The sequence below is a fragment of the Rhinoraja longicauda genome, chromosome 2 (genome assembly GCF_053455715.1).
Source record: "Rhinoraja longicauda isolate Sanriku21f chromosome 2, sRhiLon1.1, whole genome shotgun sequence".
NCBI lineage: Eukaryota > Metazoa > Chordata > Chondrichthyes > Rajiformes > Arhynchobatidae > Rhinoraja > Rhinoraja longicauda.
In genome coordinates, this window is record NC_135954.1 from 87,356,442 (window position 1) to 87,370,257 (window position 13,816).

Here is a 13,816-nt window from a genome sequence, read left to right on the forward strand (position 1 = left end):
GCCCCATGTTTGTAGGGAGTGGATGACGTAGCGACAGGGAGATAACGTAGAACAAGTATGTAGGAGTGATTGGTGGTTGGCACCAACTCGGTGGGCCATGTTTTTGCAACGTAGTCTTTTAAACCACATATGTGTCACATTCCTTGGCTGAACCAACATTCAGGCTGCATCTGTTTCCCTTCACAGCAGTAACATCCTTTTAAAAAATAAATATATAATACTTGGTTTCCCTGGAACAACGTTTTGCTACTTGTCTCCAGTGCATGGTGTTATTTTCTCAATTCAGCTGCAAACTCAGACAATGTTGTTTGGTAGTTTTCTCTTAACTATGAATGACTTGATTTGGGTTAACGTGATTTTGTTTTTAAACAAATAAACCACTTCCTTCGTTAATTTGAATCATGATTGTCCCAGGTTCCACTCTAAACGGTATGTAAGGACCCTGCTTATTTCCATCATTGATGTTGTTTGTAGCATCTACGTCAAAAACAAAATGGTAATGAAGGAAAGTTATGACCACTCGAAAGTAAATGAGGAGATTTGTGCTTGGAGTCTGCGGGTGCGCGTGAGGTGCAATTTCTTTGCATTTTTACCTGGTTGGAGGGCATGGAGGATAGCGAGTTCAGTGTGGAGAATACTAATATGTAAGGGCAGTTGCAGATCAAGAAGGAGGAGGTTGATGAGCTCCTGAAGAGCATTAAGGTGGATAAATCCCCAGGACCTGATGGGATCTATGTCAAGTTATTGAGAGAAGCAAGAAAGGAGAATGTGGGATCCTTGATGAAAGTCTTTGCGTCTTCTCTAGTCACAGGCAAGGTCCCGGAGGGCGGGAGAGTAGTTAATGCCATTCCTTTGTTTAAAATGGGAGGTAGAGAACGTCCGGGGAATTAGAGATTGGTGAGCCTCGCGTCAGTGGCAGGGAAGCTATTGGAGAGGATCATTTGGAATAGGATTTACTCCCATTTTGGAGATAATGGGTTAATTTGGGACAGTCGGTATGGCTTTGTGCATGGCAGGTCGTGTCTTAATAACTTGTTCAAATTTTTTGAGGAGATGATGAAGATAATCAATGAGGGTATGGTGGTGGATGTTGTCTTTTTCATGGATTTTGGTAAGACATTTGATTAAAAACCCCATTGTAGGCTGATCCAAAATAAGATACATGGGTTTAACTGGGACTTGAGGCTTTGGAAAGGGTGCAGAGGTGGTTTACCAGAATGATACCTGAATTTGGGGGTATTAGCTCCAGGGAGAGTACAGACAGACTGGGATTGTTATCTCTGGAATGCCAGAGGTAAGATCTTATGGGAGTATATAAAATGATGAGAGGCACAGATATGATTGACAGGCAGAACCTTTTTCCCCAAAAAGAAAATTTCAAATACTAGAGGGCATAGCTTTAAGGTGAGAGGGGCAAAGTTTAAAGGAGATGCATGGAGCAAGTCTTTTACATAGAGGGCGGTGAGTGCCTGGAACACGCTGCAGGGGATTGGTGATTGAGAGAGATATGATAGTAGCATTTCAGAGACTTTTGGATAGAAACATAGAAAATAGGTTCAGGAGTAGGCCATTCAGCCCTTTGAGCCAGCACCGCCATTCAATATTATCATAGCTGATCATCCAAAATCAGGACCCCATTCCTGCTTTTTCCTCATAACCCTTGATTCCGTTAGCAATAAGAGCTAAATCTAACTCTCTCTTGAAAACATCCAGTGAATTGGCCTCCACTGCCTTCTGTGGCAGAGAATTCCACAGATTCACAAATCTGGGTGAAAAAGCTTTTCCTCATCACGGTCCTAGATGGCTTACTCCTTATTTTTAAACTGCGACCCCTGGTTCTGGACTCCCACAATATGGGGAACATTTTTCATGCATCTAGCATGTCTAATCCCTTAAAACTTTAATATATTTTTTTGACATATGGATATGCAGGGAATGGAGTGATATAAATTATGTGTGGGCAGAGGTGATTTGGTTTTGGCATTATGTTCTCCACAGCACTCTGCACTGAAAGGCTTGTTCCTGCACTGTACTGTTGTATGTTCGATGTAATAAAAGTTGACAGAATCTCACAACATTCCTCACATCTGAGTACGACAGTCATCTGCTGCAGTTGAATCTACAGTCATGCGCAATTTCCTTTCCTTATTTGTTTTTAAAGCATGTGGTTGTTTCTCCTGCTTGGATTTTTTTTCTCTCTCTTGCTAAAGTTTTTCTCAAGTCCTACCTCACTTGCTATATCTTAACATACAAAAAAGAAGCAAACCCAATTTCATCACAAAGGATGTTTATTTATTTTCTATAAATGAGCTGAATGTACATGTTTGCAGCCACAGGCCTGACAGAGATCAACCAAAGTCCCATCTGCCCTCGAACAAAGCACTGTCACCAAGATAAGCACTCAAAAAGGACCATGGCCTCTACTGACTTGCAGGAGAATAACTAATAATTAGATGCACTCAAGTATATAACTACACAAATGACATGCACTACAAAAGAGAGATGATATCTGACAACATTTAACGGCATCAAGCCATTATCCTTGACGTAGCAATGGACTGTTGAGTGACTGGTGGGGTGGAAATGAACATGATCAAGAAAGAAAACCGTTGTATTTGTAGACATGGCTTGCTTTGAATCAGACCTCAGCAATGGCCAGCACTGTAGCAAGAGTCAGCAATGGTATAAGGGAACAGCACTTCTGGAGGAGTCCTGCACAGTTGTCTGTGCCAACACTCCGGTAAAACACAGCAATGCTGAAGGTCCAACCACTGCAGTTAGGGTCACTAACACTTTCAGGTTTAGTACAATATTGCTGGAATAGAGGTGAACGTTACTGCAATCAGTCAGAAAAGAGCCGTCTAGTAGAAGTGAACTAACCTGAACCTAAAGTTTCAGTTTAATTCATTGTCACGTGTACCAAGATACAATGAAAAGCTTTTGTTGCATGCTAACCAGTCAGTGGAAAGACAATATATGATTAAAATTGAGCCATTTACAATATAGATAATGATAAGGGAATAACGTTTAGTGCAAGGTGAAGCCAGTAAAGTCCAATCAAAGATGGTCTGAGGGTCACCAATGAGGTAGATAGTAGTTCAGGACTGAGTAAAAGATGTTGAGTCAGTCAATCAGTTTAATTGACTTACAGCGAATTAAACACCAAGGTGATAATGTACATTGTGAACATAGGCCATCATTATTTCAATCTTTGTTAAGGTAGTGGGTGTATTTTATGTCACATTTTAAAATTTACATACGAGGCACACCTAATCCTATTTTTTTCTTTTTTCACGTTGTTTTCTTAGTCCAAGTAACTTATGTTTCTGGACTGATGAAGATTGTCGTGGCATATTAAATTTGTTTGAGTGAATCGTTACATCGTAACTCCCAGACATGATGTAAAGGAAAACCAATGCCTGGGGTAGGGTTCTGGTAGCAGGGCCGGATTTACCTAGTGCAGGGCCCGTAGCATATGTTATAAAGAGGCCTTATATACGGGACAAGGTGACGTCACCGCCCGCTCCCCGTGTGACCTCACCCAGCCTGCGGCCACACGCACCTGCTCCACCAATGACAGCCGCCCGGGTCGGGAGACGGGTTGCAACTTCCGTTCGGCGAACACACTCAGCTCCGCTCCCCGAACACACTCAGCCCCGCTCCCCGAACACACACAGCCCCGCTCCCCGAACACACTCGGCCCCCTGAACACACTCGGCCCCGCTCCCCGAACACACTCAGCCCCGCTCCCCGAACACACTCAGCCCCGCTCCCCGAACACACTCGGCCCCGAACACACTCGGCCCCGCTCCCCGAACACACTCGCCCCGCACCCTCGGCCCCCCTCCCCGAACACACTCAGCCCCGCACAACAAACTCTGTTAACGTTAACGAGCTCCGTTAGCCTACACTGTCCGGGCCTACAGCGACCGCGGGCCTAATACGGGACTCTCAGAGAGTGTGTGACGGAGGGGTTTAGTTTAGTGATACAGAGCAAAAACAGACCCTTCGGACCACCATCCGTACTGACTAGCGATCCCCGCATAAACTAGGGAAAATTTTACACATACACCAAGCCAATTAACCTACAAACCTGTACATCTTTGGAGTGTGGGAGGAAACTGAAAATCTCGAAGAAAACCTACAAACTCCGTACAGACAGCACCCGTGGTTGGGATCGAACCCGGGTCTCTGGTGCTGCAAGCATTGTGAGGCAGCAACTCTACCACTGCACCACCGTGGGGAAAATGACGAAGGATTGTGAGAAGAGGGCCAGAGGAGTGGGAGCCGATGGTGCTAGAGAAGTAGAGACAGGGAGGGCTGGAGGAATGTGGAAAAGATAGGGCCGGAGGAGCGAATAGAGGCAGGACTGGAGGTATAGGGGTGAGAGGGATGGAATAGGGGTAGGGAGTGCTGGAGCAGTGGATGCTGAGAGGCATGCAAGGTGTGGGTAGAGGAGGTGGTAGAAGAGTGGAGGAGGAGACAGGGCCCGGGAAGTGAGGAGAGAAGGCCGGAGGATTGGTGAGAAAGAGGGGCCGACCTTTTGGGATGGGTGAGAGGGAGTCGCAGGATTTTGGGAGTGTGGGCCAGAAGAGTAGAGAGAGAGAAAGAGAGAGAGAGAGGTACGGATGGGTTGAGGGGGTTGAGAAAATAGACAATAGACAATAGGTGCAGGAGGAGGCCATTCGGCCCTTCGAGCCAGCACCGCCATTCAATGTGATCATGGCTGATCATTCTCAATCAGTACCCTGTTCCTGCCTTCTCCCCATACCCCCTGACTCCGCTATCCTTAAGAGCTCTATCCAGCTCTCTCTTGAATGCAATCAGAGAATTGGCCTCCACTGCCTTCTGAGGCAGAGAATTCCACAGATTCACAACTCTCTGACTGAAAAAGTTTTTCCTCGTCTCAGTTCTAAATGCCCTACCCCTTATTCTTAAACTGTGGCCCCTTGTTCTGGACTCCCCCAACATTGGGAACATGTTTCCTGCCTCTAACGTGTCCAACCCCTTAATAATCTTATACGTTTCGATAAGATCTCCTCTCATCCTTCTAAATTCTAGTGTATACAAGCCTAGTCGCTCCAGTCTTTCAACATATGACAGTCCCGCCATTCCGGGAATTAACCTAGTAAACCTACGCTGCACGCCCTCAATAGGAAGAATATCCTTCCTCAAATTTGGAGACCAAAACTGCACACAGTACTCCAGGTGCAGTCTCACTAGGGCCCTGTACAACTGCAGAAGGACCTCTTTGCTCCTATACACAACTCCTCTTGTTATGAAGGCCAACATTCCATTGGCTTTCTTCACTGCCTGCTGTACCAAAAGTGTGAGGGAAAGTGCCTATAGAAATGGAAAGTAATGGCCAGAGGAGGGGGGGGGGCATGGAGGGAGGTGTGGGGGAAAGAGGTTCGCAGGAGATGGGGAGAGCGTAATGGAGACGCGCAGGGGGAGTGTGGGATGTAGAAGAGGAAGGAGAGTGGGACAGAAGACTGGAAATAAAGAGGGGAGGTAAATTGGCGGAAGAGGACTGGAACAGTAGCTATTTGGAGGGACAAAAGTCTGGGAAGCGAGAGGGAAGGGGGATTGGGGAGAGAGGAGCCCAGTGGAGTGGGGAGAACAAGCGGGCCGGAGGAGTGGGGAGAGAGAGAAGACCCTAGCAAGGAGAGGGAGGGGTGGAGGGGTAGGGAAAGAACAGGCAGGAGGTATGCGGAAGAGTGGGCAGCGGACGATTCGGGGGAGCAAGTGCCAGAGGAGTGGGGAGAGAACGCCAGAGGAGTAGGGAGAAGGAGGTCCGGAGGAGTGGGAGAGCTGGGGGGGGGGGGGGGGGGGGGGGGATGATGAGGTGGTGAAAGTGGCCCGGGGACTTGAGAGCCGATGAGCGAGGAGTGAGAGGGCCGGGATGTGTGGGGAGACAAGGCCAATATTCAAGCAGAGAGGTCCAGAAGAGTGAGGTGTTTGGGTGAGGCCGGAGATGTGTGGAGTAAGAGGACTAGAGACTGGGCGGTTGGGCGGTGATGCGCCGGCTGCCTATTGGTCCACACAGTCCCGCCAACAAATTCAAACTGTGGCAGTTGGGGAGCGGCACGCGCAACACAGTGCCCCTCAGTGGGATGCCGATTTCGAGCATTTAGCATGCAAGCATTTAGTGCGGGGCCCTCGAAAATGCGGGGCCCATAGCAAATGCTACTTTTGCTACTATGTTAACCCGGCACTGTCTGGTCGGTGAGGGAGGGAGCTGTAGGGGATTGGAGCTGGAGACTTGGTTCACAAACTGGGTCGGTGACCACAGGAGTCAAGCAGTGGTTGAATCAGAGATTACACTTGTGAGAGTCGGTTGATTCAAAACAAAATGGACGGCACAGTAATGGAGTTTCTGCCTTACAGTGCCAGAGACTCGGGTTCGATCCTGACTACGGGTGCTGTCTGTATGGAGTTTGTACCTTCTCTCTGTCTCCTGCGTGGTTTTTTTCCGGGTGCTCCGGTTTCCTCCCACTTTCCAAAGACGTGTAGGTTAATTGGCTTCTGTAAATTTCCTCCAAGTGCGAACGATAGAGTTAGTGTATGGGTGAGTGGTGCAGACTCGGTGTGATGAAGGGCCTGTTTCCACGGTTGTAGCTCTAAACTAAACTAAACTAAAATGGAAGTCGAGATGTGTTGGTTGCTGTCGGCAATTGGGTGAATTGTTGACCATCTGAGCTGGGTTGCAATCTTGGATTGTGTGTGGTCCAGGATCGTGGAGTGATCGGGAGATTGCTATAATGGGTCACGGGGTGGAACAATGGGTGGTTGTGAACTCCAAGGGGGAGGGAAACCATCAATCAACAGTAGTGTGGGACTTATAGTGATCAAAGTACAGTGCTGTGGTCCCAAATTTGAGATTTCCTGGGATTGCCAATCATGTTTCACGGCATGCATTGGGATTGACATCTTCCAATGTGCGACTGGTATGGAAGTCACGCCAGACACTCAAGGCTGGATTCTTTCAAGAAGCGTACAGTCGAAAGATCAACACGAACCCACAGAGGGTGGTTATTTCAGTTAATCCAGTTAATTCTCAATAAAATAATGCTGAAAAAAGCACGATTACACGATTGTCTTTCATGCAGAATGTTTAGTGATTTGGAACAGGAATTAACCAAATAGTAATAGAAATCCATTTGGCACAAGAATAAATTTAAATGGAGTCAGAAGAGACTACAGCTGCTAGAATCTTAAGGAAAAAACAGGTCGGAGGAACTCAGCAGGTCAACCAGCATCTGTGGAGGGAAATGGACAAGATGATATTTTGAGTCAAGACCCTTCTTCAGATTGATAGAGTGGGAATGGGGGGGGGGGGGGGAGCTGGTAAAGAGTGGTAAGAGGGAGCAAAGTCTGGCAAGTGATTGGTGGATACAGTAGAGGTGGGGGATTAGCAGATGGGTGGAGAGAGTGACAATGGCTGGAGGTGAAATTGAGAAAAAAGGTGTTGGATAAGGAGTGAACAGGGGGAGTGAAATGCAAAGACGCATGGTGGGGTATAGGTGGAAGGGGACGGGGGAGAGGAAAGAGGGGGAATAAAATGAAAATGAGGGACTCAGGATAGGGTAAACATCTTCTCATCCCCATCCCTTTCTCGTTTCCTCAAAACCACTCTCCATGTAACTCTTTGATCTCCCACCACCCCTCCTCACCCAACCCTGCCTCCCCAGGCATTTTCCCCTGCGACTGCAGGAGATGTAATTCATGTCCCCACCCCTCTTTCACTTTCATCCAGGGGCACTGACAGCCCTTCTAGTGAGACAGAGATTCACTTGCATCTCTTCCAATCTTGTCAATGGCATTCAGTGCTCCCGAGGTAATCTCCTCCACATTGGCGAGACCAGACGAGGTGACAATTGCACCGAACACACTTGCGCCCTGTCCACCAAGGACTGCTGCAGTTCATGGTTGTTAATCATTTTAACTCCTCCTCCCATTTCTGTACATTCCTTTCTATCCGCAGCCTTATCCACTGCCAGAGTGAGGCCACACACAAACTCAGATTTTGCTTGGGGAGCCTACAGGATATGCCCATTGATTTCTCTAATTCTAATTACCCCCCTCTCCACCCGCTCCGAACTCCCTTCTCATTCCCCTGTCATCCCCAGCCGGTCCGCACACCTTTCTCTCACCAATCCATCACCCTTTCTCCTCCTCCTGCCGCTCATCTCCCACCCCTCCCATCCCCGACTCCCCTGTTTCCCTTTAATACCCTTTCTTCCCTCTCCCTCCTGTCGCCTTCCTCCCTCTGGCTTTACATTTCACTCCACTTTCTTCCTTATCTGACAGCCGTTTGCTCCATTTCACCTCTTGCCTTTGTCCCTATCTTCACCCACTTGCCAATAAATTCTCTCCCTCTCCTCACCTATCGTTTGTTGCCGGGCTTTGGCTCACCCCTACCCCTCACTATCAGGTCTCTGTCCATTTCCCTCCACAGTTGCTGCCTGCGTTCTTTGTTTAAAAATAATAATTTTGCTCAATAAATGTAATTGTAATAAATGTAATTGACTGGATGTTGGCTGCTCACACTCACTATAAAACTGTACGAACCAGCAGGAACTGATTGTCTGGATGTTGGCTGCTCACACCCACTATAGAACTGTACGACCAAGCAGGAACTCCCACCCTTCCTCTTTAGTTTCCTTTCCCCTGTACCACACACCCTTTTGGCAATACAACATGAGAAAGAGCAATGGTTACTTACTTTTAGATTTTTGGCAATGCAATGTACATTCTTTCTCTGATGTGAAGTTATTTTTATTGCCTTTGCAACCACCATAGGTAAAACTGAAACACTTCATGCGTTTTGTGTTGTAGTAATACCGAGGGAACCTGCCTTTACAGGGTCCTTGGACATGTGGGAGTGAACATTCAGTTTTCTTCCCTGGAAAAATACAGATTGTAGTTTGTAACATCTGCAAAACTGCATGATAAGGGAGCAAACTGTAATATTGGCACCCATGAACAATAACCCAGTTGAAATCTAAACTTTTACTGACTAGTAAAAGTATTTACGTAAGGGTTTTCAGGAACTGGCACAGAAGAGGAGTTGAGGCCAGTGCAGATTAGCCGTGGACATATTGAGTGGTGGGGCAGGATTGAGGGGCCTGGTGGCCTACTCCTGCTCTAATGTTCGTACATTTAAAAAAACACAGAAGGTGGCAGCTGTTCTTAAACAGTGCACTATGAAGCATGTTTTTATTTCTTCAACCCACTGAAGCATGTATATGTGTGTGTCATGGAGTCACATGACAGCATAGAAATTGACCCTTCGGCTCAACTTGTCTATGTCAACCAAGATGCCTCATCTAAGTTAGTCCCATTTGCCTGAATTTAGTACATATCCCTGTAAACCTTTTCTATCCATGTGTCAGTCCAAGTGTCTTTTTAATGCTGTTAGAGTACCTGCCTCAACTACCTCCTCTGGCAGCTCATTCCATATACCCATCATGTTCTGAGTAATCATCTCTGCAGGATGGTTCATCTGGCAATGAGCCTGTGGTGACATCTATCCATTCACTGCTTAAAACCTTTCAATTAATCAGTGAATGTCACATTTCTATCTAAATCCAAATGGCTTCTTGGCAAATTTCTCAGATCAGGACATTAGGGAATCACCGAAGGAGGTGCAATGGTTCTTCCAGTCCGTTCTGAGCTCCGGTATGGAATTGCGTGCTAGGCCTCAGCCTAATCCAGCTCCATCAGTTGTTTCGTTCAAATATCGGATTTTCAGTTACTGTTTTAAAACATTTCAATTGATCAGGGTTTTACATTTGTCACCTTTTCTTTTTATCCAAATCCAAATGCTTTCTTGGCAAAATTGCATGACTAAATCAGACAAATAAATCTTTGAAGATAGACACAAAATGCTGGAGTTACTCAGCGGACAGACAGCAACTCTGGAGAGAAGGAATGGGTGGAGTTATGTGTCGAGACCTTTCTTCAGAGTGAGAGTCAGATGAGAGGGAAAAGAGAGGAGAGGGTTCAAAGAGCATGTAAGAGCATTGTGAAAAGGAAGGATCAAAACAGACGATGATCAAGGAAATGTACAATGGTTCATTGTTGGATGAGGGGAAGGTGACTACGAGGCATACAAGCAGTAAAATTAACTACGAGGACAGTGAAACTAGTCAGAGAACTAGGGTGGGGAGGAACGGAGAGAGGGGGAAAGCAAGGGTTACTTGAAGTTAGAGAAATCAAAATACATACTGCTTGGTTGCAAGCTGCCAAAGCGAAATATGAGGCGCTGTTCCTCCAATTTGCGTTGGGCCTCACTCTGACAGCGAAGGAGGTCCAGGGCAGAAAGGTCAGTGTGGGAATGGGAGGGGGACTCAAAGTGTTTAGCAACAGGGAGATCGCGTAGGCCTAGGCGGACTGAGCCAAGTTGACCCTTGAGTAAACCCTTACCAATAGTTCTTTCACAGTACGATAGGCAGTCTCTCTTTGATAAAAAATTATTTTCATTCCCCTCGCAGCCACCAAAAATAAACTTCTCACACTCCTGTGATTTAACATTGAAGAAATAGCGAAGGATATTGAGATAACAGAGCCCTTCAGCCACTGGCTGAGAGCAGACATTTCTCTTGTCTGGAAAAACACAAATTGTTGCAAGTAATTTATATTACGACATATCGACGAAATCATCCAAATGCTGATGCCTGGAATCAAGAAACAATTGAAATCGTAATTATTACTGTCTAGTACAAGTACCAACAGACTGGAGAATTCAAAATGTGGTGGTAAACCTAAGACTGTGCAAATCAATTCACAATTACTGTTTTAACACTGTAAGAGGGCACTCAGCCAAAATCACATTTATGATCACACCCAATCTCTCCAGACAATGAGTGCAGGTGAGTGGATTTTGGGCAATGGTGAGCAACCACCTATTGAGAAACCATCTGCTTAAGGCCAAAAAGCTACTGAGAAATACCCCTTGAGAGCAGCCAACCAAACACGGCTGCAGTCAATGTATTAAAGATATTTTAACTCAAATCTCAAAATATAGAGTGAATGACAGTAACAAAACAGTTGAGCACCTGGAACACTGTCAGATAATGAAGTACTAACATGATAACTACACTGGGATGAATACAATTTTGCATAATGACCTGGTCATGGAAGAAGACAAGGGACCGGAGCCAGGTTTAAGAACTTAGAAATATTAAATCTTGCCTTATGCCAACTTTCAGGGTATAAAAGTCAGGCTGAATTGTAAGTAGATATGATAGGTTTGATTGATTCTAATCAAATTAATAATTATAAAATCTTGCAACAGGAACATTTTTAATCTTTTTGATTTATCAAATAATTTCAGGAAATAAAGCAAGGCTGAACTCTGCAATCCATTCCATGATCAGTAGCGGTTGTCGCTCTGCTGTGTTCTAATTTAAATGAGTCTATTTGTTTAGGTGGCAGAGATTTAAAGAAAAAAAAGCTTAACTCTTAAACTGAATAAACCAACAAAGATTCGTGTCTGGATTGAATTAAAGGCAGGAGTGATCATCTGCAATTCCACAGGAGAGACAAGGTCTGGATCCATTTCAGCCTAAAATGATCATTTTGCACTCGATTCATGTACAATGGATTCGTTAGTGATAAAGTGAAAATGCTTATTACTTATTACTACCACCATCAGAAAAGCTAACCAGATGTTTGTTTGCACACAAAAATGCAAGTCAAGTTGATTGTATTAATCTCAATACAAGTGGTGTCTTCTATCTTCTTAAAATACTATCTTCTTAAGATGTATTTAACCTTTTGGCTTATGCTTACATGATGTGCCTCTATATAACAGAGAATAGTGTGAAATCATTCAGCTTTTCAATAAACTAATCCTGGATCTCGTAAATTAAGTTTCTTCGTCTAACTTTAAAATAATAATTAATTACTTTTCGTGTATAACATTCTACAGTTCTTCAGAATTGGTGCCTGTGCGGGTAGTTTCACAGTGCCATGTAAACCAAGCCACAGAGATAAGTGCAAAATTAAATCTTTGTTCAATGAGGGAAACTCAAGTGATGGTTGTGGCATATAAGAACGAATATTACAGTTCCCACTCCTGCAAATACTCTATCAAACACTGGTTTGGAATGTGCAAGCCGGATAAAGATTATTCCCCTTCTGAAGTCTCATAAAACTCCTGTACAGATCCCTTTCATGGTAAGATGCTCAGTACCCATGATAGACTGGGCAGTGTTCACCACTTTTTGTAATCTCCTTTGTTCCTGGGCATTCAAGTTGCTAAACCAGGCCATGATGCAAAATGCTTTCTACCATACACCCGTAGAAGTTCAAGAGATTATTCGTCGACATATCAAATCACCTCAATCTTCTAAGGAAGTAGAAACGTTGATAGACTTTCTTTATGAGTGCATCAATGTGTAGCGTGTACAAGTTCTTGCTCAGGTCGGAGTTGATATGAGCCACAACCAACCTCTCAAAGCATGCCATCACCACCGATGTCAGGTCGCTGAGGCATGCCACCTCACTCTTCTTTAGGTATTATTGATGCCCTTTTAAAACAGCTTGAAGCCTCAGATTTCAGTAAGGAAGTGTTGAAGATATCTGCATAAACTCTAGCCCATTAATTTACACAGGTTTTGAGAACACAATCTGGTATACCATCTGGTCCAGACTCTTTCCAAGGGTTCACCCTCCTGAAGGATCTTCTGACTTTGGCCTTGGTGACTGTGATTGCTACACTATTGGGGGCTATGGGAGTACGGGAAGGCACACTGGTGTTCCCCCTATCGAAGTGTGCCTAGAACACATTGAACTCATCTGGGAGTGATGCTTTACTGTCACTTGAGCTGCACCCTGGTTTCACCTTGTGGGAAGTGCAAGCCGTGCCACAGCTGCCACATGTCCATCTCATTATCCAGTTTCAAGCAAAAGTCCCTTCTAATCTTTATGATAGTATTATCAAGGTCATATCTGGACTTCTTATATGGATCTGCAACTCCAGACTTGAATGCCCGAGACCTGGTCCCCAGAAGGTTGCCAACCTCGAGGTTCATCTAAGGTTTCTGGTTGGGGAACACTTGGATGTTTTTGGTGAAAATATACTCCTCCACACATATCCATATGAAGCCGGTAACAATTGTGATGTATTAATTCAGGTCCATTGCCGAGTCTTTGAACATCACCGATTCTAACAACTCAAAGCATTCCTGAAGTCATTCCCTTGTCTCAGCTGACCTGCTCTGTGCTGTCCTCACCTCTGGGGGTGCGCTCTTCAGATGCTGCCTGTGTGCAGGGAGAAGCAGCACCGCTGAATGATTGGATTTCCCGAAGTGATGGTGAGGGTTGGAGCGATAGGCAGCTCTGATGGCGTTACGGAAGTGGTCAAGGTTGTTGCAGGACATATGCTGGTGGTAGTTTGGAAGTGATTTCTTCAAGTTGGCCCTTTTGAAGTCCCTGGCTATGATAGAAAGGCATTGGGGCATGCGTCAGGTATTTGATGACCATTGTGTGCAGCTCCTCTAGTGCTAGACAGTCATCTGCCTAGGGTGGGATGTAGATCTCAGTCAAGATGGTGGAGGTGAATTCCCTTCGGAGGTAGAAGTGGATGGCACTTCACCGCCAGGTGCTCCAGGAGCAGAGAGCAAGTGTTGGATAGAATTGCTACGTCTGTATATCATGATGACTGTCTCTCCCTTTCCCTGATGCCTCCGTTCTGTCCTTCCAGCTGGGTCTGGGGAGCTGGGAGTGAGCCATGTCTCAATGAAACAGGGCACACTGCATTCTCTCATCTCTCTTTGATAAAGCAGTCTTGTCCTTAAGTCATCAACTC

At 45.5% G+C, this 13,816-nt stretch overlaps 1 protein-coding gene across 1 annotated transcript in view; it reads right to left on the reverse strand.

Moving 5' to 3' along the window:
- tfpi2 (tissue factor pathway inhibitor 2) overlaps window positions 1–13,816 on the reverse strand; it is a 50,693-nt gene that overhangs the window by 22,323 nt on the left and 14,554 nt on the right. The gene's annotated exons all lie outside the window — the stretch shown is intronic.